Below are 26,669 nucleotides of genomic sequence, written 5' to 3'. Positions count from 1 at the left end.
ACCCCCCCTCCCCCCTGGACCGCTGTGTGGCCAAAGGCGACTCACACAAGGTGGTTCATGGCACAGCGCTCCTATCTTAGAAAAGCCGGGCGAAGGGCCTGGCCACTGCTCAGCATCTGAGCCTCACCTTGGGCCGCAAAAGTCAAAGTCAAAGTAACTTATTAAGCGCGCAAATCACCTGAAACGTCTCATGGCACTTGTGAAGACTCCATATAGGCTGGAGATCTAATCTGAACAGCATTATTGATGGTTGAATAACCAGGTTTTTAATTCCCTGCGAAAGAGCTTGTGATCAGAGATGGAAAGAAGATGAGGCGGGAGCTCATTCCAAAGGTCGGGGCGAGAAAAGAGAAGGATCGACCACCCTTTCTTGCAGTGCAAATTCGTTGCGGGGTGAGGAGATGTTTAGTACTTGATCTGAGCGGTCTACTTGGCTAATACCAATTTCGTTTAATTAGCTAAGTAACTAGGTTCGGTTCCATGAATGCCCTTATAGGTGAGACATAGAATTTTAAAATAACCTCTCTTTTTTACCGGGAGCCAGTGAAGAATCCTCATGATGGGAACTGATGGGGCTCTTGGTGGATGATTTAAAATGAGTCTAGCAGCAGTGTTCTGCAAGATCTGAAGTTTTGAGTGGAAGTCTTCCTTAATGAATGCTAATAAGGCATTTCCATAGTCCAAACGACTTATAATAAGTCCCTGTACCAATGGTTTTCTGGATTCGATGGGAATCCATTGAAAGATTTTGGGTAATTTCCGCAAAATCCCATAACAAATGCCTATTACAACATTTGCATGATTTTTCATTGACAGCTGATTGTCAATCATTATTCCGAGATTGCGCACTGCTATTCCTCCTAGTCATCAGTCTCCCCTGCTCTGCAATGGCCGTAGAGCCCTGTCTCCGGGGTCACAGGGCTGTGGTGGACACTCCTGGGGGTGGCGGTCAGTGGGAGATGCAGTAGGGCGCGTCCTAACGGTCCGACATCTTGGACACGCCTCCTGAGATGTGTTTTAAAGTGCCACTTGAGTGGGTGGCACAATGAAATCCCGGGCACACTTACTTTTATTATTATTATTATTAATGACATTTGTTAAGCGCATGGTTGCACAAGGAACAGTGCGTCCATTTACCATTTATGAGGCAATTACAAGGAAATTAAATGTGCCAATTTGGTAAAAACAAATTTGACCATATTTGGGGGAGAAAGCACTTAAGCACTGATTACAGGTGGGAAATGTGCATAACGTACGAAAGCCAACAAACACAAATTGAGCAAAACAGGAGGGGTGAAGGCAAAAGGTTTGGGGGACTACCACCCAAGTGTATTGGGTCTAACAGCAGTCTATAGGGAAACTGGGACAGTTGGACCTGAGAAGTTTGCATATAGTTTTTGATCCGTATAGTAAGGAATAGGTCCTGATTGTTAATGAGAAGGTACTTACAATTTTCCCAATGGCATCAGTGGGGAAATTGGGAAGCTTCCAAGGTTTGAGCATAGAATTGTGCTAAAGGATGATGCAGTACTGAAAAGCCACAAGACAAGGAGTATTTCCATATTACGCACAGATTAATTGTCTGCGGAACTTGAGAAGTTTGTAAGGGATGATTGATTGAATATACATAGTCATTCAAATGGTCATCCTCCCTCTTGGTCACACTCTGTGCCAACAAGAAAATTCATCTCTGTGTGGGCCTTTAGGAGCACACAGACACCACAGCAAGAAGGTTTCTTAGCTTTGTTTAGCTGTCTGCCCCTCACTCAGTTTCACAGCACAGGAGACTCCTTGCCTTACACTTAAATTGAATATTTCAACTGTCGGAATTAACCATTCCAGGGCGGTTATCTTTTCACAAAAAAGTGTCATATTCACAAACTTACTTATGTGTAGTAAAGTTACAAATGTGGAGTCTCCACACTTGTGGTGGAGTCTCCGCACTCGTGGTGGAATCTGCCCTATTGAGGTGGAATCTCCGCACGGCACACTCTCTGCAATGCGCAGTGCAGTGATTCTGCCTGAGTGCCACTTTCCCTGTGTTCTGGCCTGGGGCCTTACATATAGGTAAGTTTTAGGTTTTATGATTTTCCCCTACCAATTACTGCTTAATTAAAGTGGTAATAGATAAGGAAAAATGATATATATTCAAAAAAATGTCAGAGTACTGCGGTACTGCCAAGGAGGTACCACAGTACTTAAAAACATTTTAAAAACATAATTTATGGGGAAAATGTAAAACAAATTGTAATGCACTATATTTCATAAATATAGTGTGCTAGTGTATCTTTTATTTTTTTACATGTATGACTCTTTATGAAAAAAAAGTCCACAAAGTACCGTGGATGTACCAAGAAATAACCACGCAACTAGGAATCAACAAAAAAAGTATTTACATCTCTTAAAAGTAGTACTTCATAGGTGCGGTACATCGTAAACTTTTTAAAGAATATATAGAAAAATATAAATTAATTTCCCTACCTATTAACACCTTGATAAAGTGGTAATAGGTAGGGAATAATATTAAAATCTAATACTTACCTATAATGTAAGCCCTAACCCAGAACACAGGTACAGTTATTCATAAAATGTGCCTGCCTTTTAGTTTTGTGTAGGCAGCTATTTCCCAATAATATACTGACTTGTCATCAGCATGTACAGAGGTATACCACAAAGTTACTGTGGTATAATATAGTGCAATATATAACTATGGGCCAGCTTAATTATTGTGTTGTGTTACCCTTTTGTCATGCATGGTGTCGCCTGTATAGCTCAATAATTAAATTAAATTTACAAAGCAACACAATGCCACCATGATTGGCCCTGCATTGCTTGATAAATCTGGAGAAACACAAGGCAGCTCTAATTGGTGTTTTGATCCGTATAGTAAGGAGTAGGTCCTGATTGTTAATGAGAAGGTACTTACAATTTTCCCAATGGCATCAGTGGGGAAATTGGGAAGCTTCCAAGGTTTGAGCATAGAATTGTGCTAAAGGATGATGCAGTACTGAAAAGCCACAAGACAAGGAGTATTTCCATATTACGCACAGATTAATTGTCTGCGGAACTTGAGAAGTTTGTAAGGGATGATTGATTGAATATACATAGTCATTCAAATGGTCATCCTCCCTCTTGGTCACACTCTGTGCCAACAAGAAAATTCATCTCTGTGTGGGCCTTTAGGAGCACACAGACACCACAGCAAGAAGGTTTCTTAGCTTTGTTTAGCTGTCTGCCCCTCACTCAGTTTCACAGCACAGGAGACTCCTTGCCTTACACTTAAATTGAATATTTCAACTGTCGGAATTAACCATTCCAGGGCGGTTATCTTTTCACAAAAAAGTGTCATATTCACAAACTTACTTATGTGTAGTAAAGTTACAAATGTGGAGTCTCCACACTTGTGGTGGAGTCTCCGCACTCGTGGTGGAATCTGCCCTATTGAGGTGGAATCTCCGCACGGCACACTCTCTGCAATGCGCAGTGCAGTGATTCTGCCTGAGTGCCACTTTCCCTGTGTTCTGGCCTGGGGCCTTACATATAGGTAAGTTTTAGGTTTTATGATTTTCCCCTACCAATTACTGCTTAATTAAAGTGGTAATAGATAAGGAAAAATGATATATATTCAAAAAAATGTCAGAGTACTGCGGTACTGCCAAGGAGGTACCACAGTACTTAAAAAAAATTTAAAAACATAATTTATGGGGAAAATGTAAAACAAATTGTAATGCACTATATTTCATAAATATAGTGTGCTAGTGTATCTTTTATTTTTTTACATGTATGACTCTTTATGAAAAAAAAGTCCACAAAGTACCGTGGATGTACCAAGAAATAACCACGCAACTAGGAATCAACAAAAAAAGTATTTACATCTCTTAAAAGTAGTACTTCATAGGTGCGGTACATCGTAAACTTTTTAAAGAATATATAGAAAAATATAAATTAATTTCCCTACCTATTAACACCTTGATAAAGTGGTAATAGGTAGGGAATAATATTAAAATCTAATACTTACCTATAATGTAAGCCCTAACCCAGAACACAGGTACAGTTATTCATAAAATGTGCCTGCCTTTTAGTTTTGTGTAGGCAGCTATTTCCCAATAATATACTGACTTGTCATCAGCATGTACAGAGGTATACCACAAAGTTACTGTGGTATAATATAGTGCAATATATAACTATGGGCCAGCTTAATTATTGTGTTGTGTTACCCTTTTGTCATGCATGGTGTCGCCTGTATAACTCAATAATTAAATTAAATTTACAAAGCAACACAATGCCACCATGATTGGCCCTGCATTGCTTGATAAATCTGGAGAAACACAAGGCAGCTCTAATTGGTGTGTTGCGTTAATCTGCACACCATATTGTACATTTCTGACAAATTAAATGTACATTCGTATGCAACCTCACTGAGCGCCACACCTCTCAATGACCCTCCACTGTACACCACTCCACTCAATGGCACTCCACTGTACGCCACACCACTCCACTCTATGTTACTCCAATGTACGCCACTTCACTCTACACTAGTCCACTGTACGCCACTCCACTCTGTGCACTACATTCTACATGACCCGTCATTGTACGCCACTCCACTCTACACCACTCCAGTCTACGTTATTCTACTGTACACAATTACATTGTATGCATTCCAGTGTATCCCAGTCAATTCTACGCCACTCCACTGTATGCCACTCGACTCTAAGTTATTACACTGTATGCCACTCCATTGTACGTCACTCCACCATACGTCACTTCACTCTATGCCACCCCACTGTACCCCATGGTACATTAATACACTGTGTAAATCCACTCTACGCTATTCCGCTGTATGCAATTCCAGTTTATACCACTCTACTGTACGCCACTCCAGTGTATGCCACTCCACTGCACGCTAATCCACTCTAAGCTATTCCACTCTACACCACCCCACTATACTCCACTCTATGTTATTCCACTGTATGCCACTCCACTCTACACCACTCCAGGCTACATTATTCTACTGTATGACATTCCACTCTTACGCACACTACTGTATTCTATTCCATTGTACCCCACTCCATTGTACCCCAATCCACTTTAGGCCACTCCACTATACACCACTGCACTCCCACTACACTGTACGCTACTCCAACCTATTCTATTCCACTCTATGCCATTCCACTGTATGCCACACATGCAATTCCACTGTATGACACTACACTCTACTCCACTCTATGATATTCCACTGTGCACTACTCCAGTTTATGCCACTCCATTGTATGCCACTCTGCTGTACGCCACTCCGCTATACCCCACTCCACTATACGCTGTTCCACTGTATGCAACTATACTGTACACCACTCCACTGTATGCTATTCCACTCTACCCCACTTTACTGTATGCCACTCCACTCTATGCTACTCCACTCAAAGCTTTTCCACTGTATACCACTCCACTGTACACTACTCCACTCTATGCCAATCTGCTCTATGCTATTCCACTGTATGCATTAATGAAATGGGGCAACCCAAAAGGATACGGACCTGGGTATAATGCAATAAAGATAAACAATGGTCTAGAACCTATTTCTTTCTGATCTAATTCAATCAGTATATGTTCATGCAATTAAATGTTCATGGGCGTTCCTACAGAATACGCTCCACCACATATATGAACTTAGTTACTTCACACAAGCAAGAAATATCACTACAACAACAGTATATCAATTCAGAGTACAATATTTAATTCATTGTCTCTAATCAATTAATTGATGATCTCCAAAAACTTTTAGAGTAAAAGAGTGGTTGCCCTAACTCTAACTGGGCAACCACTCTTTTACTCTAAAAAATGTTTGTGGAGTGGTGTGGCTCACTGGTTAGAGGCAGCAGACCCGTAAGCAGAGAACGGCCCGGGACCAGGGTTCAATTCCCGACGCGGCAGGGTCGTGGACCAGGGTCAAAACGGACTTGATAATTCTCACCTCTGTGCCTACTCTAACCAAGGAACACACTCAGCAACTCTGGGCATTAAGCTTGCCTCATCTCTACAACGGCCCCCCACAGATGCCAGGGATGCCTGGTTTCACCTTGGAGACACCCAGAAAGGGACCATCTCACAGGGAAAACCAGGACGGGTTCCCTAGCGGTCTTCAGCGCCTAGATACTCCTTGGAGTCGTAGTGCGCTTTACAAGTACACCCACATTTACATTTACTCCAATGTATGCCACTCCACTAAATGCTATTCCATTGGATGCCATTCCACACTATCAGCCAGATTCATGAAGCAAAATTGTGATCGCAATAGCTGCGAATTAGCTATTGCGATCGCAATTTACAGAAAAGCAATTCATCATGTCAAAAACACTGATTTTGCGAATTCGCAAAAAAAAACCACAGAATCTAGGAGGAACCCCAATAGCGAATCGGAATTTACGAGAATCCATGGATTCTGCTATTTGTTTTGCGAATTCGCTTAATAATCGCAAACGCCATTCATGAAAACTCGCAATTAGCGAAAAAGCTGAAAATCGCTATTTGCGAGGTGCAATTTAAGGAGAACCAAAATCAGGTGGTAACCATTAAGGAAAAACATTTTTTTACTAACGAGCCACAGGTGCAGTCCTGAACAAACACACTTAAGGAAACACAGTAGTAGCATGAGGACTCTCACAATGCCAGGACTCTACATGGTGGTCAGGTGGCGCAGGCTCCAGGCTGCAGCACGGAACAGACGCAGGATCCAGGAGAGAATATTCCGCTTGCGGGTCACCCTGCTGGGCCAAACAGCGGAGCAAATTTACTCAAAGTACCGCCTGAATGGGCCAATGATCCTAAAGCTGATCCGGGACCTAGACCCCCTGATGCAGCACCCAACAAGGGGGACCAATGCCGTTCCCACACATGTCCAGGTCTTGTGCTGCCTGCACATACTGGGCTCTGGAAGCTTCCAGGGGATAGTCGCTGTTGCAGGGGGGATATCCCAGAGCACCATGTCCCGCTGCCTAAAGAGTTTCCTGGAGGGAATGCTGAGCCGGCTTCACCACTACATCTCATTCCCGACCACCCAACAGGACTTGAATGAGACCAAGCTACATTTCTACAACGTTGCCCAATTCCCACATGTCATCGGATGCATTGACTGTACCCACATCCACATCTGCCCACCAGCACAAACGGAGTACATGTACTGCAACCGCAAAAACTACCACTCCCTCAATATCCAGATGGTGTGCAACGCAAAGACTTACATCACGGACATAGGAGCACACATGACTCCTTCATATTCTGGCACAGCGGCATTCACACACGACTGGCCAGGGGAGACTTTGGCGAAGGACACCTACTAGGTAAGTACACATGCCCCCGTATAATACACTGTGATCATGTAGCTGCGCAGAACATGCACTCACCCTCTGCTCCTTTCATTCAGGTGACAGTGCCTACGGTCTCCTTGAGTACCTCCTCACCCCTCACCTCAACCCTGCAACACCACAGCAACGGCCTTACAATGCAGCACACATCCGCACCGAGGCAGGATGGCGGGCGCTTGAGTGGCCGGTGCAGTGCAGCGATGAGGACACGGTCTGCTGTGTAACCCAGGAATCCGATCCAAGCAGCGCACATGGGCGGCTCAAATGCTTCGGCGAGAATTTCGCTTGTAGCGGGTTTGAAACATTATCGGTTGCCTGGAAGGGATGCTGGTTCTTACTCATATTAGAGTTTTGAGGCTGCTGCTGAGGGCGGTCCGGGAAGCGCTGAAGTCCCTCACGCTCACCCGCTACGCTTCTGAAGGAAGGAGGAGTCAGCTGTGGAGTCTGCGGAGTCGAGGTCGATCGCGGAGTTTAGAGGGAAGCCGCAGGAGTGAGGAGAGGCGGCGGGGTCAGCCACGGAGCCGAAGCCGAACGCGGAGCTCAGAGGGAAGCTGCAGCAGAAGAGAGAAGCGGAACAGAGCGGTAAACGGCGCTAATAGCTGCGCGGGTCAACAAGAGAGATATCGCCCGCAGAGAGCCCAGCTTGGAATGGCACCGAAACTGAATCAGGGCTCAAAATCCGCGAGCAGGAAGAAAATGCAGAAGGAGGAAGCTGGAAATACAGCCCCAGCCCCAGATGTCTCATGCGGCGATGAGTTCCCTATGCCTGATCTACAACAAAAAAAAAGGCAACAAGGAGCTCCTAAGACCCGGCTGGCGACGGCATCAGTTATGGATCTGCTGGTGAAAGCGGGTAAGGAGAAGGGGGTTAAAGACACAGGAGAGAGCACTGCTCCTGTTGTAGTTTACGATTCGGGTCCCCCTTGCATCCCTCCCCCGATTCATATGCCGGAAGTATTAAATTTGACAACCGAAAATAAAGCAGAGACAGAGGCAGAGGCGGCAAATCCAGTTCATTTATCTTTAAAAAAAAATGATGAAAACCTGATAGCTACCGATACTCCACCAGCTCAGGAGCTGGATATAAATACTCAGCGCCCTCAGGCAAAAAATACTAGGGAGGATACCATTAATGCTGAAAGGGAGGTAATTGATCCTTTAAATCTTCCGTTAGCAAAAGAGGAACTAATGTCAAATTGGGCTACAGGAGGCACCGGAGGCGACAAAGAAAATGACCCTAGCGAAGCCTTCTTCTCTGTATCAGACGGGGGTGAGTGGTCTGAAGACGAAGAGGAACATAGCTCCTGTGTCGAGACAGACACTGACCTGGAGGATAATGCCCCGACTACAGCCATGAAGGCAAAGAAAGCTGTTTGGGGTCAAGAGATGGAGCAAAATGAAAAAATGGAGTATAAAGTGCATCACTATGGTTTTGAGTATATCTAGACATAGGAAGCAGTCGAGAATGAATAACAGGATCAAGTGGCAGAACAGGATGGTAGGTCAAATTAAAAGTAAAGATGTCAGACATTAAAATATGTACAGTGAATGTTGGAGGGTTAAATGATTGGAGGAAGAGACAAAGGTTGGCCTACTTTGCTAAGTTTAATAAAATTGATGTGCTATGTCTCCAAGAGACCCACCTCCAGTGGGCAAAAAGGAACATCTTGCTAATGAACGGGTTTGACTTGGTTGCCTGCTCATTACAAACCTCAATGATTAGAGGGGTTGCCATTCTGGTAAGGAAATCTCTGGGAGGGGTGAAAAAGGTAAAAGCAGATAGCTGCGGTAGATGGGTGATTGCTGAGCTGGAATTAGGCTTTACCGTTTGCGTAATTTATGGCTCGAATGGCGACGACCCGGCGATCTTTGATTTCCTAGAGACTGAACTGGTTGGCTGGGTGGCACCTGTAATAGTCTGTGGAGACCTGAATATCTCTGCTAGCTGGGAGGATAACATAAATTATATTGGTCGGAAGCCACGAGTCTATAGGGCAATTAAAGCTTTGATGGAATCAATAGACTTAGTATATATTTGGGGTGCCAAGGAGCCTCTTAATTCTGGTTTTACCTACTTTTCAAACCCAGCTCAGAGGCACTCTAAATTGGACTATTTGTTTATCTCCTCATCAGAGATTAATAGAGTAACTATAACTAAATTACCGAGAGTGCTTTCGGACCACAATCCCTTAGTAATGATATATCAGAGGAGCTATTGTAAAAGAGTTAGACCCCATGGTCCTTTGAGAGGAGACTATTGGAGGATGCTAGATTTATCGTCCATATCAAGAGCTGATCCGATGACTTCTTCTCTGCTAATAGATATAGCTCCTCCTGGAATATAGTATGGGACTCCTTTAAAGAGGCTTTGAGAGGGGAAACCATTAGCTACTCGACAAAACTAAGGAATGAAGATAAAAAGGCCGAATTGAAATTACTAGAGAGACTTGCAACTATAGAAGAAGAGCATGTTAAGGTTATTGCCTCGGGCGGGGATGGTAGTAACAGTCATAAACTACTTATGACTATTAAGGCAGATATTCAGAAAATGTCAACCCAGAAGGCGTTGGGGGAATACCAGGCTACAAGATCTAAGCGATATGAAACTGGCGAAAATGCTGGTGGAGCCCTGGCCCTCCGACTTCGGCAAGAGCTGTCTAAAAACAATATTAAGAAAATAGTACAAATGGGCAGAGAATACACAGAAACCAAAGATATTTTGCGTGTTTTTAGATACTTTTATCAAACTCTATATGATGAGGAATTAATGGATGGGGATCAACAGACAAATTTAGAGGATTCAGGCCCACGCCTCGATGCCTCTCTCCAAGAGGAATTAGATAGGGATATTACCGAATTGGAAGTTAAAACCGCTCTCCAGGAGCTAGCCCCAGGGAAGGCCGCTGGTCTGGATGGCTTCCCCCTGGAAGTCTATAAATGCATTGGGTCAGAAATCATAGGCCTCTTGGCAGACCTTTTTAATGGGATAGTGTATACGGGAGAGACCCCGGATTCTTGGAAAGAGACAAATATCATCGTCTTTCATAAGAAAGGGAAATCCAGTGAGAATCCGGGGCCGTATAGACCGATCTCTCTAATTAATTCTGATACTAAGCTATACTCCAAAATATGGGCCTCGAGACTGGGCAGGATTATAGGCGGCCTTGTCTCTCCTTGGCAGCATGGGTTTGTTCCTGGACGTGGCACGACGGATCACACAAGTAGAGCAATACCCATATTTGACGCCCATGCTGCCACGGGGGCTGAGGTCGCCATATCCTGCTCGACGTGGAGAAGGCCTTCGACCGCGTGGTTTGGAGCTATCTCTGGAACATTCTGCTAGGAAGAGGTTTTGGGCAGAAAACTATCGGAGCACTGAAAGCAATGTATCATGACCCTGTAGCTAGAGTCACGGTCATGAGTGAAAAATCTAATATTTTTCCTATAAAAAGAGGAACACGTCAAGGATGCCCATGCTCCCCAATTCTTTTCTCCCTATATATTGACCCTCTCATTCAGGCTATATTGGGGTGCCCCAGGTTAAAGCCAGTTATAATTAATGGCTTTGAAAATAAAATATTAGCTTATGAGGACGATCTGGCTGTATTTACTCACAACCCCCAGCAGGCAATGGTAACTTTGGTTGATCTGACAAAACAATTTGGTGCTAATTCAGGATATCTACTGAATGAAGCAAAGACTCAGATAATTTGCACAAAGAATGTGGTAAAGACAGATTCCAGATATGTGGATGCAGCAGTATACTTGGGGGTAACAATTAATGCTGCTGTAGAGAAAATAGTGGAAGGAAATTATTTACAACTTATTAAATCAATAAAGACAGATTTGAGAAGATGGGATGGTTTGCACCTTTCACTGATTGGAAGGATAAACGCAGTCAAGATGTCAATGTTCCCAAAGATATTATATCTTTTTAGGGCCATACCACTATTCGTTGAGGAAAAAATAATGTTGAAGATGGAATCTGTGTTTATTGAATTCATTTGGCAATATGGCAAAATAAGAAGATCAACAAACCTTCTCTCTCTCCCAAGGGAAAGGGGGGATTAGCTCTTCCTAACTTAAGGCTATACCATTGGACCTGTCTTTTAACACATATGACGATACTCTTCCAATCAGACGCCCCTATTAATAATGCTAGTCCTGAAATATGCCAACCCCCCACTATCTTTGAGCTATTGCTAGGAAGAAAGGCAATGGGTATTATGTTATGTGAGGTAGATCGAAGATTTTATAAAAAAGCAAGATACAAAATCATCGATAGTGTTTGGAGGGTATGGAAGTCCAGTAGAAATCTGTGCAATATACCCAAAATTAATGCATATATCCATATTTGCAATTCTAGTCTCTTCTCAAGATTAGGGATAGAAAGGACCTTAAAAATTTGGAGGGAGATGGGTATTAGGACCTTACGGGATTTAATGGATGGGGAGGGGATTATAAGCTTCGAGGCCATACAAAAGGGCTTTGGAGTCCCAGATAAATATTGGTTTGTTTATACCCAATTGGATCGCTCCCTGAAAGCTATTAAACCAAAACCGCCTCCTCCAGGAAACAGTCCCCTCCTGGACGCATTGATTAATGGATGCAATAAAATTAAGTCTATATATAACATCCTTCTTTTAGAGATTCACGATGATGTCGACAAAACTGAGGTAGCATGGTCCAATAAACTTGGAAACCCAAATGTAGACGTTGACCTGGCTTTGGCACTGAATAAAAGGATATTTAGAGCCACCAATTTAAGAGCTCAGCATTATAAAACACTATTTAACCTATACTATACCCCAGCTAAACTATTTGCATGGGGGGCTAGAGCAGATGATAACTGCCCAAGATGTGGGGGGGGGGGGGCACAAGCAGATTTGCTGCATATGTTTTTTATCTGCGGACTCCTGACCCCAGTGAAGAAAGAGATCGAAAAATTTTGGGAGGGGCTGCTAGGTCACAAGATCGATCTATCCCCTACCCTGATGATCTTGGGCACAGACTCTAACTTAAATTTGGGCAAGGAAGAAGAAGCTCTGGTCTTTATATCTGTGGCTGTCCGCAGGATTCTGATATCAGCAGGGTGGAAGGATACTGCTGCACCGTCCTTCCAAATGTGGTTATCCAGGTTTCTTGGAATGCATAATATCGAGACCTGCTTATATGAGCGTAAGGGGGTGAAAGCACGGGACTTTGGAAGAAGGTTTTGGGCTCCAGTCACTAATTGGAGGGAGCCTAATGTAATAATTGAATGAATTGCTACTTTGCACGATATTTTGATATATATATATTGGAAATAGGCTTTTTTTTATAACGGATTTTTGATGGTTTTATGCACTTGTTCAATTATTGGTCTTAAGTATTTATTTATTGAATCTGTGGATCAATTGCTGCTCTTATGTCTAGATGAATCTAATAATGTATTTTTACTTTTGTGTTGTATTTTGACTCCAAATAAAAAAAAAAAAAAAGGAATTGCATTGAGAGGGCATTTGGGCTTTTGAAGAGCCGCTTCCACATACTGCATAAGACTGGTGGGGCCCTCAAATACGAGCCTGAGGTCTGCTGCCGCATTGTTGCCGTGTGTGCAATACTCCACAACATTGCTACCAAGCGCAGGATACCTGTTGAGATATCTGGCAGTGAGTTGGAAGGGGACAACCGCCCACCTCCACATGCGCGTCATGCACGCAGGGAAAATCCAGCTGAAGGACACAGACGCCGCAACCAAATCACAAATACCTGTTTCTAGTCCACCCACTCCCCTCACCCAACACTTCACTCATGCATGACAATTGAAATAATGACATGAGTCTGATGTACTGTTATTGAATAAATATTATTGTTGTTTTCACAATAATATTGCATTATTTTCAAAAGATACATTTGAGGTGTATTGCGTCATACATCTCCTGATTTGTTAAAGCGCATGCTTTTCTCATCAGCATGTCCCTGCATGATGAGCAAAAATGTCAATGGCGCCTGCGGCCCGAGGCTCCGATTCGCCTATACACATCTTCCTCCGGATTCGCCCGTGATGCCGCAGTGGGCCCGCTGCTGCGGCGGGGAACTCTAACCGGTGGCAAAGACAGGCTGCTGTGGCTAGATGTTCCCTCACTAGCGTCCTCCCCTCCTGCCTGGCCGTGGCCAGTTGCCTGCAGAGCCTGAACTGCAGTGGTTGCCTGCTCAAGTGCCCGTGCCACGTCCTGGCACATTGGACCATCTGGGTTTGCATGGCCAATGATCTTCGGGACAGCTAGGATGTTGCGTTGCCAATTATATAATTGGAGCACGTGTACACCGAGAGGCGTGTTAGGAGCTGGCGGTGGAGGCGCCGGGTGAGGTCCCGCTGGGTCAGCATGGCCTCAGTGTTTGCCTCCACTGCTGTGGTCATTCGCTCCATCCGGTCGGACAGCTGGCCAACATTCCTGGCTGTATTGTGCAGCTGCAGATGTATTGCTGCAAGGTGTTGTGCCTGTTGTTGGTGGACGCGCAGCATGTGGCGCTCTATTGAAAGACCCGGCACACGCACAGTCACCCCCCTCCTGCCGGCGCGTGGTGTAGTTTGGCACCGCTCCCTGACCTGTCCGCTGGACTGGGTGGGCACAGTAGGTGTGCGTTGTGTTGGTGGCCTGGCGGCTGCTGGTGTTGCCGATGCCACTGGCATGGGTCTCACAGTTGGCGGTTGAGGTGCACCTGTTGTCGCTGGCGTTGCAGGTGGTGGTAAGGCTGCTGGCACTGGTGCTCGCTCTGATGGACCTGGGTGTGTGGATGGATGTGCGTCACCCTCAGAATCCTAAGGATTCTCGTCAATTTGCAGCCCCTCACTGTCGCTGCTGGCATCTTCAGTGCCACCTGTGATGTAAAGTGGACGTTGATTAATAACATGTATCTTGCACATGGAAGGTTGCTACATGCATGCAGGCTAGCATTCCCTGACTGGCTGTTGGATTGACTCTATTCGGACATATCTGGCTGTATGGGGCTGAATGTAAATTGTGGTCAGACTATATGTCCCACAATGCAATAGGGATTTTCTGGTGTGAATGGGCTGCATGACTGGGGTTTCTAGGGGGTAGCTCTAGGGTCATGGCCATTGTTAGGGGACAGGGTCGCAGTCACATGGCACTTACCTTGGTTTTCTTGGGTGGGTCGGGAGGAGTCCAGCCGGGTTACCCCCACGCATGCCTCAGGTTGCAAGGTGTCCTCAACGAGGCCCTCCAATGGGGTGTTGGGAGGGACTGTTGGCTCTCCCCCTCCTGTTGCAACACGCTCACCCAGCCTCTCGGCGATCCTCTCCTTGGCACGACCTCGGAGGTCGTACCAACTCTTCTTGAGATCGTCAATTGATCGCTGGGTGACTCCAACTGAATTGACTTTTGCGCGGATGCGCAACCAAATTCGCCGTTTGTCTGCCTCTGGCACCCTTCTGGAGTCCTTCCTGAACAGTCTGTCATGATCTCTACTGACTCCCTCATTCAGATGTTCAAGCTCCTGTTCGGAGAATTTAATTTTTCTCTTTCTCCCTGTGGAACTGGTCCCTGCTGCTTCCTGTGACATTGCTGCAGTGGGGTGTATCCTGATTCAAAGCTGGAGGTGGTTTAGGGTGGAGCTCTGGGCAGTGCTGCTTCCAAATGGTATACACCTGTTACAACGCATTTTTTACTCCGCACTACCATTACAACGCGACCATTACTCCGCATACCATTACAACGCATTGCGCTGGGGGGCGCTCTAGGATAGGTAATAAGTATAATTTACTATCCAACACCTTCCCTAGGGTCCACGGGGACTGGAGTTAGAATAGTAAATTATACTTACCACTATCCAGCGCCCCAAGGCGCTATGCGTTGTAACGGTATGCGGAGTAAAAGTCGCGTTGTAATGGTCTGCGGAGTAAAAGTATGCGTTGTAACGTCATACATCCCTTCCAAATCAGCCTCAGTATTCAGAATGAGGGAGGGAACTGCCTGCTTCCTGGTTGTGATGTCATCACTGTGCTTGAAATGCGACTTCCCGTTTTGCGATTTCGCTAATAGCGAGATCGCAATTTCAACACGGAAATTGTCCGATTTAGCGATAATTCTGCGATTTAGGGAAAACGGCAATCGGCTTTTGCGAATCTCTATTTTTTTTCGCAGAATTTCATGAATCCCATTATGCGAATTCTAAATTGCGATTCGGTATTTCTCTCAATTTAGAATTCGCAGAAAATGGGTTTCATGAATCTGGGGGTAAATTATTCCACTGTATGTCATTTCACTCTACATTGCTCGACTGTATGCCACTCCACTATATGCTATTTCAGTGACCGCCACTCCCCTCTACGCCACTCCACTTTACATCACTCGCCTGTATCCCTCGACACACTAAGCCATACCACTCTACGCTATGACATAACAATGTACGACACTTCACTCCACGCCTCTCAAGTCTACTCTGCTCTACGAACATCTGCCCCACAGTATGACACTCTACGCCCCTCCACTCTACCAAACACTACTCCCCTCTATAATACCCCACGTAAAAATCTGTACTCAACTCTATGTCACCACTTATAACTTACATTTATTATTTACGCGGCATCTTCATTTTACTATAAGTCATGCACTTTGGTACACACATTCACAATAACTCATGCTTTCTCCATGCACCGGCTATACTTTTGCATATTATATTACTTATAGCATGTGAAATCACACTCATGACAACACTTATTACATCTTAAATGACATCATTTCTGAGAACACAGTGAATGGTATAGTGGCAAGTTGTAGTGAATTATAACACCTTTTTAACTTTTCCTTTTTTCACTTTCATATAGAAAGGCACCAGCACACTTCAAAGGGCTAAGTGCCAGTTGTATTTGTACTCTGTGGTGAGAAAGAATCTCAACTTGTTTTGGCTAGTGTGTAGCCTTGAACATGATAACCAGTGCCATGTTGAGTTTCTCTTAAATACACCACGTGATAATTCTAACAAAAACATAAAAGGAATACTGCCAGTATTTTGTGTGACTAGATCTTATGAATTTGTGTTGTACGCTATAAGTAATTATCAGCCTACGTGAATCATGCTGACTTTCTGTATCCCATTGCTGCTTGGGTGATGCGAACAGACTATCCTCTAGTTTCTTATTCTTTACTCTCTCTACTGCTTTAATGAAGGTTTATTCTTTGTATCCCTGTTCTCTGAATCTCTCTAAAGTGTCCCATATGTGACAATTTCCTTCAGAGGGATAGGACGGAAGTTCTTAAAATGTAACAAACTGTTCCCAGTCGTAGGTTTTTTCTGTAAGTACGAGTGCATCTTTTATTGTCAATAATCAATACTTGTATGCCAAGAAAAGTCAGTTTCTTCACTGGGTGTACTATTAAAATAGAGATTCAGATCATTAACAATTATTTGATACATAAACTCCTGTACTCGCGGTTTGGAGCCTTTCCACACCAGGAAGCGATCATTGATATATCTCATCCATAAATTAATAAGTAAGTAAAGAGAGGCATGGGTACATTTAGGGTTTAAGGATGGATAGTGGTAAAGTAAGGTTAAGAGTAAATAAAAACGTTTTTATAGGGGTCTTAGTTACCTTAAATATACTTGCCATGCGTGGTATAGGTGTCTGCGAGGTAAAGGCATGCGTGGTGAAGGCATCCGTTGTAATGTCATACATTCATTCCCAAGCAATGTTCATGGAAGAATATGAGTATGCATGGAAAACAACAACTGGTGTAGATTTCCAGACATATACCTGCGATCTTTGTGACTCACGTGACTCACGTGCTAAATGACTGGCTCTCTCTCGTGAGCGAAGATCCTCTACCACTCTTGCCCTGGCCGACCTACACTGGCTGCCTATACATCAGAGCATCTGTTTCAAATCCCTATGTATTGTCTTCAGGGCAGCTCACGGGCTAGGCCCTCGACCACTCCAGAACAAATTCAATTGGTACGAGCCCACCCGGTCCCTTCGATCCTCATCTTCAAATCTCATTAATCAATCAATCAAAGCATTTGTATAGCGCACTACTCACCCGGAGGGTCTCAAGGCGCTAGGGGAGAGGGGGTCCGCTACTGCTCGAACAGCCAGGTCTTGAGCTGCTTCCTGAAGGCGAGGTGGTCCTGGGTCAGGCGGATGTGGGTCGGGAGGGAGTTCCAGGTCTTGGCGGCGAGGTAGGAGAAGGACCTTCCCCCTGTGGTGGCTCTTCGGATGCGGGGGACGGCGGCGAGGGCGTGGCTGGTCGATCGAAGCTGGCGTTTGGGAGCGTAGAAGTTGAGGCGGTTGTTGAGGTATCCTGGGCCTTGGTTGTGCAGGGCTTTGTGTGCGTGGGTGAGGAGACGGAAGGTGATTCGCTTGTTGACCGGGAGCCAGTGCAGGTCTCTCAGGTGTCCGGAGATGTGGCTGCGGCGGGGGATGTCCAGGATGAGTCGTGCTGAGGCGTTCTGGATCCGCTGGAGTCTCTTCTGGAGTTTGGCGGTGGTTCCGGCGTAGAGGGAGTTGCCGTAGTCCAGGCGGCTGGTGACGAGGGCCTGGGTGACCGTCTTCCTGGTCTCGGTGGGGATCCACCGGAAGATCTTGCGTAGCATGCGTAGGATATTGAAGCACGATGAGGAGACGGCGTTGACTTGTCTGGTCATGGAGAGGGAGGAGTCCAGGATGAAGCCCAGGTTGCGTGCGTGGTCTGTTGGTTTGGGTGCGCTGCCTAGGGCGGGGGGCCACCAGGAGTCGTCCCAGGCAGAGGGTGAGGATCCCAAGATGAGGACTTCCGTCTTGTCATAGTTCAGTTTCAGGCGGCTGTTCTTCATCCATTAGCATTCCCAGGATCAAGAAAGCCACCTGTGGGGGACGAGCCTTCAGTATAGCCGCAGCCCACCTATGGAACAACCTCCCCATCGACATCAGAAAAACAAACGAACTTATGACCTTTCGTAAAATGGTGAAGACATGGCTCTTTCCCAAAAAATCCCCCAAAAAATCCACCAAAATAAAAACAAAATCTAATTCGATCAGCACCATGTCCACTGTCCTCTCCTGTCCACACTGAGCTTTTAGCTATATGTACTCTACGCTTTACAAATGCTATAAATAAATAAATAAATAAATCTATCAAACTGTAGATGCATCCCCTCCCACTATTTCATAAAACGTTTGAGTAACAATTTTCCACCAACCTTAGGGCTGCACCATCACGCTGCATGACTACATTACATATGGTGTATTGCATTACAAACATAACCATAGTTGAAATTGGAAGAAAACAGATGAACGATTTTAAAAGTAAATGTGTCCAAAACAAAAGATTCCCCTGCATCAGAGCTTGAGATCATCTTGGTCGTGCAAGAGTTAGTTTCCTTGGGTTTATTTTTAGACTCTGTATCCAGCAGAGAGCATTCAAAAAACAATAGTACCACAGACATTACTGTGCGGCAACCAAACTCACATTAAAGTCCAAATTAATTCAGCACAATTAATCATGTCAGTCCTAAGGGAAATCAAAGATAATTTGTTTTGCGTGGGCTGGAAACCATAATTATCTTGTGAAAAAGTGGTCATTAATATCAGATCACTGTTAGTCCAAAATGAGGCGACATGCAGAACAATGCTATCCAAAGAGTAATGCAATGACCCTATCTGTACCTAATGTAATGTTTAAATAATTTGCGCACTGATGGATTAAATGCTAATAATTAGTACTGAGGTGGGATCGGTTGCATGGGGCAGAAGTACCATCTTTGTAAGTCTTGGGGGCGAAATGATATCAGCTCGCCTCAGCACTGTCCTCAGAGCACCTGACTATGAAGAGGAAGAAATGATTGTGCGTGAACCTCTCTTCCTCCCCTCCCACTTTTCATTGTTAAAAGAACTCAGATGAAGGACTCACAAAACGAATGGTCACTGTGGATAAACAACTGAATGTCTTTTCTTATCTTTGGGTGTACACACCTTTTTTTTTCTTTTTGGGAAAGTATCAAATTGTCACCCTTTTGAAAGTTAACAATGCTTTTTGGCTTACCTGTGACTGCTCAATGTACACATTCTGGGGTTGCTGGGGGGCTGTTCTAGTACCACTGGTTTGCGTCTCCTGCAGCCCACAAGCCATTTCCCTAGTATACATTAATTAAAGTTTGCATTCACCCAGGGTCAAATCAGGGGTGATAATCTCTGTCCCACTGCAGTGCTATACCACTATGGCTGTAGTTCTCACCCGTTTATGTATGCTAGAATTGGCTAAGGTGCAAGTCCACCGTTCGTATCTTGCTAAAAGGTCAGACGGCACACTGACCTGGGTTAACTGCACAGATCTGAGGCATAATATAGTCTTTCAGACGCATCCTCCTGTTATATGTCTAGGAGAAGCCAATCAACTGGACGAAATTAGAGGTCGTCTAGGCTTTTGAAGTTGTGTCCTCTGAGCCATCAGGGAAATCCTCGGCTGCAGCGGCAATGACGTCTGGATACACGGCTTACCAGCAGCAGCAAGCAAATCCCTCAGGTTACGTTAGCTATGCCGCATGACACACTTATAATGAATGTTAATGTTGTTTCACCTAGTTCACCAAATGAACCATGCAGGGAAGCTGGGGGACTCGGAGGTAGGCATCGGGAGCACTCTTACCTTCAAGTTGGCCACTAGTCAGTCTTTTCTGGATGTTCCTTGCTCTGGGAACATGTCTCGGTTTCTCCTCCTCAAAAGGCCATTTTCCTGCTGGGCTAAGCACTTTCCTTACCTCTCCAAGAAGACGTGCAGGCTTCTAGTTGCTACACAGCCCCAAAGTTTCTCCATAAAGCTGTGCAGACTTCAGATGATGGCCCCTCACCTCTTGGAGACTGGCTGTCAGGTGTACACCAACCCTGGTCACACAGCAGCTATTTGAGAACTCTCCAGAGCACCCCTTTCCGAGGTCAAGAAGTAACTAGAACAAAAAGGGGTGATATGGATCCCATCATTATGCTCATTCTCCACACAGGGGGTGTGGATCCACCTGCTTCAACCGGTTTGGGTGAATCCCTTTCAAAATAGAATGTTCTGGTTGCAGTGTAGGCACAGTCTTTGTGCAGTATGTTGGCTCTCACAACAGGTAGTGATGATGCTGGGTTATAGTAGCAGTATCCAAAACAAGGGCACAATGAGGTGTGAGATCTCTGCACATGGCTGTCGTTAGCCTTTCTTGAATTAGTATTCAGGGACATACCGTCCGTCCCTCACCTTAACCGGCAGTATATGCTGATTCACCCCTTCTAAGCCCTTAACATCCACCACATGGCAGTGTTAAGGAACTCAAGTCAACAATCCCATGTTAAAAGTTACTCATAGAATTTCTAAGGATAGCCCTATCTCCATACTTCCTCCTTCAGTGTCTGAATCCCCAATCACCAGTCGCAGGAATGCAGGCATTACACTTCCAATGTCAGCGAAGTTGCATGCACCCTTCAACTTCTGCCATGTTATACCAGGGAATATCAAAATGGATCCCACTGGTTACAGTAGTATAACACGTCTCCTGCATCTACTATGCACACACAGACTCAACACACATTAGTTCCAGGGTTAGGTACTCACAGCAGAACTTTACACAAGTGAGTTAGTAGGCTGCACTCATCTGAGTAAGACAACAAAGGCTACGCCCAGAACTATGAATCCTCAGATATCGGTATACTAACAACACCACTGTAAGTCAACAACCCAGTACATGGACAGTAGCCCCATGTCGATACACAGGATCACTTGGTGCATTCTCTTAGGTCACTGAACTGGTTCAGGCCCTTGACTTTACTATGGACAGGCCTTGGCCAGAGCACACACACTAGATTAGAGTGCTGGCTAGGCTATAATAAAAATCAGGATACCAGTTTCACATGCAGTTGGGCCCTCAGGGCAGGTGTATACATTCCTATCCCAACATATCTAATTTAAGTTGCAACTGCATTCCAAATAATGAGTTCTTTGGCGTTGCTTTTGGAAAGATTAGCTTTGGTGCACAAAAGGTTTTCATTTTTATTCTCTGCCTAACATAGGGCAGTTTTATCATATGCATACTTGGTTGGGCTTCTGCCTCCAGGATCAAACAGCATCATAAAAATAGGGATGTGAACAGAAACAGGTTGAGGTTAAGGCCTACAGATCTAATCTGTTATAGGATCACTCACCATTTTGGGCCAATCTATCAGCAAGTTTTAAACTCAGAAGAGCACCAAGGTGCCATCGGAGAGGGTGAATGCTGATATATAAGAACTCTGTATTACATTCGCCCAGTGCTCTACCACTTCATTGGCTGCCTTTGCCTACCCCACTTGGCCTTGATCTTCCTCAGAACCTCTACTTTGGTCTCCTCTATAATAGTGTGCACAACCTAGTGACAAATGTCTCTGTAATATTCTGTTTCTTTCTCTGCTCTGGTTCAGACTGAGTACCTATTTTTGTTTCATTGAGGTAGTAGATAGTTCCTATTGGACACATTTGATTCGTATGCATACAACATCACTTATGTATGACTATGCTGACTGTTTTAATGCTATTACCATTCAAGGTTTGGAAGAAGTAATGATACCCCACCTTGCATTTATTTTTAGGTCGAGCCTGAGCCAGCACGCATGCGCTGCTCTTGCGATCTGCTGTAGTGGAGTAGGGAATAGAAGCCCCGCCCACTCTCCACCCATATTTGCCATTGGCTTGTGTCATTGTACGTCCTAAATGCTGGCAACTGATTCGTAAATAGGCTTGTTAGGCCCTTCTTATTACCGCCTTCTCTTCATTTGACAGCTCCGATGGCGACTCGCCCCTTTACTTTGGTTGTTACAAGGTGAAATCTGGTTCTCCTGATGACCCTTTAAAACCTGACATCTTCAGGAAGTTCCAAGACTGCATCCTGACAGAGGGGAGGGCACTGATTAATAGACCACTTTAGTCAGCAGTGCTTCCCAAATCTTGGAAACCTGCCAAGGTTGTCCCAATTCAGAAAAAGCCTTCACTGGATGCATCTGCCCCAGAGAATTTCCGGCCTATCTCATTGCTCCCTTACTTGGCTAAGGTCATGGAATCCCATGTTAACACCATCCTAACCAAGTACTTGGAAGAAAATGAGATTTTGGACAGGTCACAAAACGGGTTCCGGCCTAAACATAGCACAGAATCCACTTTGTTGGCAGTCACAGAGCAGTTGAGGACAGCACTGGATGAGGGCAGTACCACAGCGCTGGTGCTGCTTGATCTGAGTGCGGCCTTCGACACGGTCTCCCATGAGATTTTGCTCCAACCACTCAGGGAGATCGGGGTCAGCGGCATAGCCTGGACCTGGTTTGCATCTTTTCTATCTGATCGCTCTTTCCAGATCCACGCCCCCCCCATACCAGTCCAGTATTTACCCCCTCTGCTGTGGCATCCCTTAAGGCTCTGCACTGAGCCCCACACTCTTTAATGTGTACGTCCGCCCTTTGGCCCTTCTGGCCAAAGCCCGGGAGATCAATATGATATCCTATGCGGACGACACACAGCTGCTATTCACCTTCTCCAACAACCCCGACCTTGATCAACTGAGGTTCCAGGAGGATGTCTTGGCAATCTCACAATGGATGGCGGAAAACTACCTCCAACTTAATTCCTCTAAAACGGAGGTGCTTCTGGCTGGAAGAGACTCTCACAAATGGGACTACCAGTGGTGGCCCGCTGCACTGGGCCCTTCTCCCACCCGAAAAGCACAGTAAAGAACTTAGGGGTCCTGATGGACAACTCCCTCTCCTTCGAACTGCATGCCAAAAAAGTGTCAGGTACTTGCTTCGGCCACTTACGTGGGTTGAAACCCATTTTAGGGTTCTTTGCTGCAACCATCCGCCAAGTGATCATTAAATCAGTGGTCTTGTCTCGTCTTGATTACTGCAATGGACTTCTATTGGGCACAAACAAAATGGTCACAAAGATATTACAATGGGCTCAGAATGCTGCTGCCCGCACTCTCTTTGCCCTCCCTAAACACTGCCACACCTCCCATCTCTTACACCGCCTACACTGGCTTCCGATCGTACGGAGAATTCACTTTAAAACTCTTTGTACCATCCATAAGATTCTGTACAATCAGGGCCCCCAGATTCTGCAGGGGTTCTGTTCACAGTATGTGCCGACACGAGCACTGCGCTCTGCAGACTTGCCCCTGGCTTGTACTCCCAGGGTGCGCAGGAGCAGAGCGGGGGGGCACTCATTCAGGTCCCTGGCTCCTGCCATTTGGAACTCTATCCCAATCTCGGCTCGACGCACCCAAAATCACTTGGCGTTCAGGAAACAAATTAAAACCTGGCTATTCTCTTCCATCTAGCCGGGGACATCTGTGTTGGGCACTTCTGCCCCTTGGCGTCCATATTTTAGGCATTTCCAGGCTGTCCTTCTTCTAGCCTTTCACCTCCCATCTTTGCTGCTTGCTCCGCTAGCGTTGGGACGCCCTGTTGCTGGGGTAGCCATGTGCTATAAAAGCATTATAAACATAACATAACATAACATAGACTGTGAGCACTATTTTCTTCTTCCAGTTTCTCTTACTACAGGCACCACATGCTTTGCTGCCTTCTTTACAACCCTGTCCTCCCTCCCGTTGTCCGTGCCTTCTCTCCCCACTCCCTCTCTCCCTCCCCCCTCCTGTTTTCTGTGATGCCTACCATTTGCAATAGGTCTCGCAATTACGAGAGTATTAACTATTGGCATTGTAAATGACAATGCCTTTTATTGATGTTTTGGCTTTTAAAACAAATAAAATGCATTGTCATTTCCAATGCCAATAGCTTAAACTCGCGTAAAAGCGAGACCTATTGCATTGCAAATGCTTATTATAGTGTCTTGGGTTGCAACACCTTGGTCTTTCTTTCCGGTATGTGGGTCATTTAGACCCACCAGCTTTAATATGTCAGGTTTCTTCTTTTATTGATTCAACTTAGTAATGCTTTTGATATTGTGATCTGTTGTGCTGACATAAGCAATAGGATTGGGTAAAAAGGGTTCCTTTACATATTGATCCAAGGCTTAAAGGGACTTTGTTGATGGCGTCTCAATCTTTCTCACACAGGCGTACTTGAAAGTCTTGCTAATTGGTTCTATGGAGACGGGAGCACGATTCATCCAAGTTATCTTTGCCTTAGTGAAACTAATGATTTCTTAGAGCACTCGGAATTTGATAACATTTGCATGGTTTTCACATTCATACTGGTGTTGTTATAACAAGTATTATTGCAAAGGCGATTAGTAACAGATACTGGCATTACAAAATGGATAATTTATTGTAAGTTTGTATGGTCTACGAAACAGTAAAGAAGCCAATTACCCAGAAACCCGTGACCTCGATCACATTACCAAGTAACCATTAGCACAATTATTTTATTACATTTGCCACCTTTAGCGATCACTTTGGCTTTTCAGCCAAAAACGTGCACGCGTTCCATTGCCTTCAATGGCAACACGTGCACGTGTGGTGATTTACTTGTGGGAGCGCGCAGCGCCATATGGTAGCAATTATCGCTCCTGTCACTGCTTGCTTTTGAGAGTGAAATGCTTTCACTCACCCCCACCTCTCACCCCCTCCCCCTGCTGCCTCCTTTTAGCACAAGGAACGCGCTTGTTATTCCATATGAACAGCTCACAGTTTGTTAGAGGGAATGCCAGAGGTTCTTGAAAAACTACTTCAGTTGCATGACGGCGTGTGCTAAAGAACAAACTAGTAGGCCATCAGCTATGACATAGCTCACCTGAATAAACATGCGCATAATTTTTATTTTATAAAATGTAATTTTTCAAGAAAAAAAGTTCAAAACAGTGAATGTCCTAAATTATTCTTCGTGCCTCCACTTTTTATCAGTTCGTTAATGTAATACGACGCCATTGCAATATTGCTGCAGCTATCTGCATGATCAGGGTGACAGCAGCAAAGAGAAGCCATCAACTGACATTGTCCGTTTGGACAGCGTGGTGGCCATTTTATTGAGCCGGGCCCGTGCACTTTGTGTATTCATGTTGATCTCCCTCCGTCTTCCAGTTGTGTCTTTAGATGTTATGCACTCTCCTGCGTCAGGAGGGGAGCGCATGAGGTTTCTGAGAGACTGGAGAGTTGATGACTTTGTTACTATTGGTAAGGTTCCTGCGCACCGCCCGGCACGAGTGCTTGCTCAAAGCAAGATACGACATTTCCCTATTGGCTGTGTAAACTGAGTGGAAACTATTAACAGATGTGATGAGCATTGCCACCAACCAACCAGAGAGTTGTTCCAAGAGCGAAACCGATTGATGTGGCATGTGGGAGGGCTCAGACTATTCTCACAGTATTGAGAGTCCGTGTTCAAGGTTTCGATCAGTGACAACGACTTTAGTTTGTGTGAGTGGGGTTTGAAAGCAGGGTGGCTGTTAACGGCGGAGGTGTGGGAGGCTGTTTATGAAGAAAATAGATGGTATGGTATACTACTTCAACAAAGGTCGACAACTTATCTGTTCTCTTTACTGGTATTTTGATTGGATATGGCTCCATTGTAAAATCCACAGATAATCTTCACGTGCTGTCTTGTTTACGAATTTCTAGTTTTGTACAATAATTCGTGGTTCTGAGTCTTCGATGCTAAGTTACTCGCAAAGCCCCCAAATGGTTTTTGATCCTGTTGAGCTATGCACAGATGTTAAAAAATAAAATCATAGTGTCGTAAGGAAGTTGAGATAAGCAGTGACAGTGTGAGGTGTATCTTACCCCAAAAAATTGAGACAGAGGTTGGGCTTGCGAAGATGGGGGCACACCTCACTAAGTCAACACTCCAGTTATACCTCTCGGTATTCAGCTGCTTCTTCAAACGTTGCCTTGGGTGCCCCATGTATATAACATGTTTTTAATTTTTTCAGGGACTGTCCAATGTCACTGTACCAAGGCATTTAATAAGTTGCAGAAAAAGACCTTGTGGCAGACTTCCAAATGTCTATTCAGGATGGGCTTTATATTTTGCGAAGTATTGATCAATGTGACTGACCCCAAATGACGAAGAAGGCAGAAGGTGAGCTGACCCAAAAACCCCGCGCTGCTCTATCCGAAGCCCCCCCCACACGCGAGTGTGCATCGGTGTGCTACAGCGCAACGGAGAGAAGCAATCGATAAAGAGAATCTGCACCTTTCGCTACACTGCGCCTGCACAGAGAAAGGGGGAGAGGAAGAGCACAGTGGCGCCAAGACAATACCCCCGAGGGAGGAAATAACTAAATCACCATGCACCACAATAATACCTACCCAGGGGGACACCCAAGTGAAAGCGAAACGATCTCGTGTGCAGAGCGCCGCCATTAC

The sequence above is a fragment of the Lissotriton helveticus genome, chromosome 2_1 (assembly GCF_964261635.1).
Source record: "Lissotriton helveticus chromosome 2_1, aLisHel1.1, whole genome shotgun sequence".
Classification (NCBI taxonomy): Eukaryota; Metazoa; Chordata; class Amphibia; order Caudata; family Salamandridae; genus Lissotriton; species Lissotriton helveticus.
The sequence above is the reverse complement of the archived record's forward strand: the minus strand, read 5'-3'. Positions refer to the sequence as shown.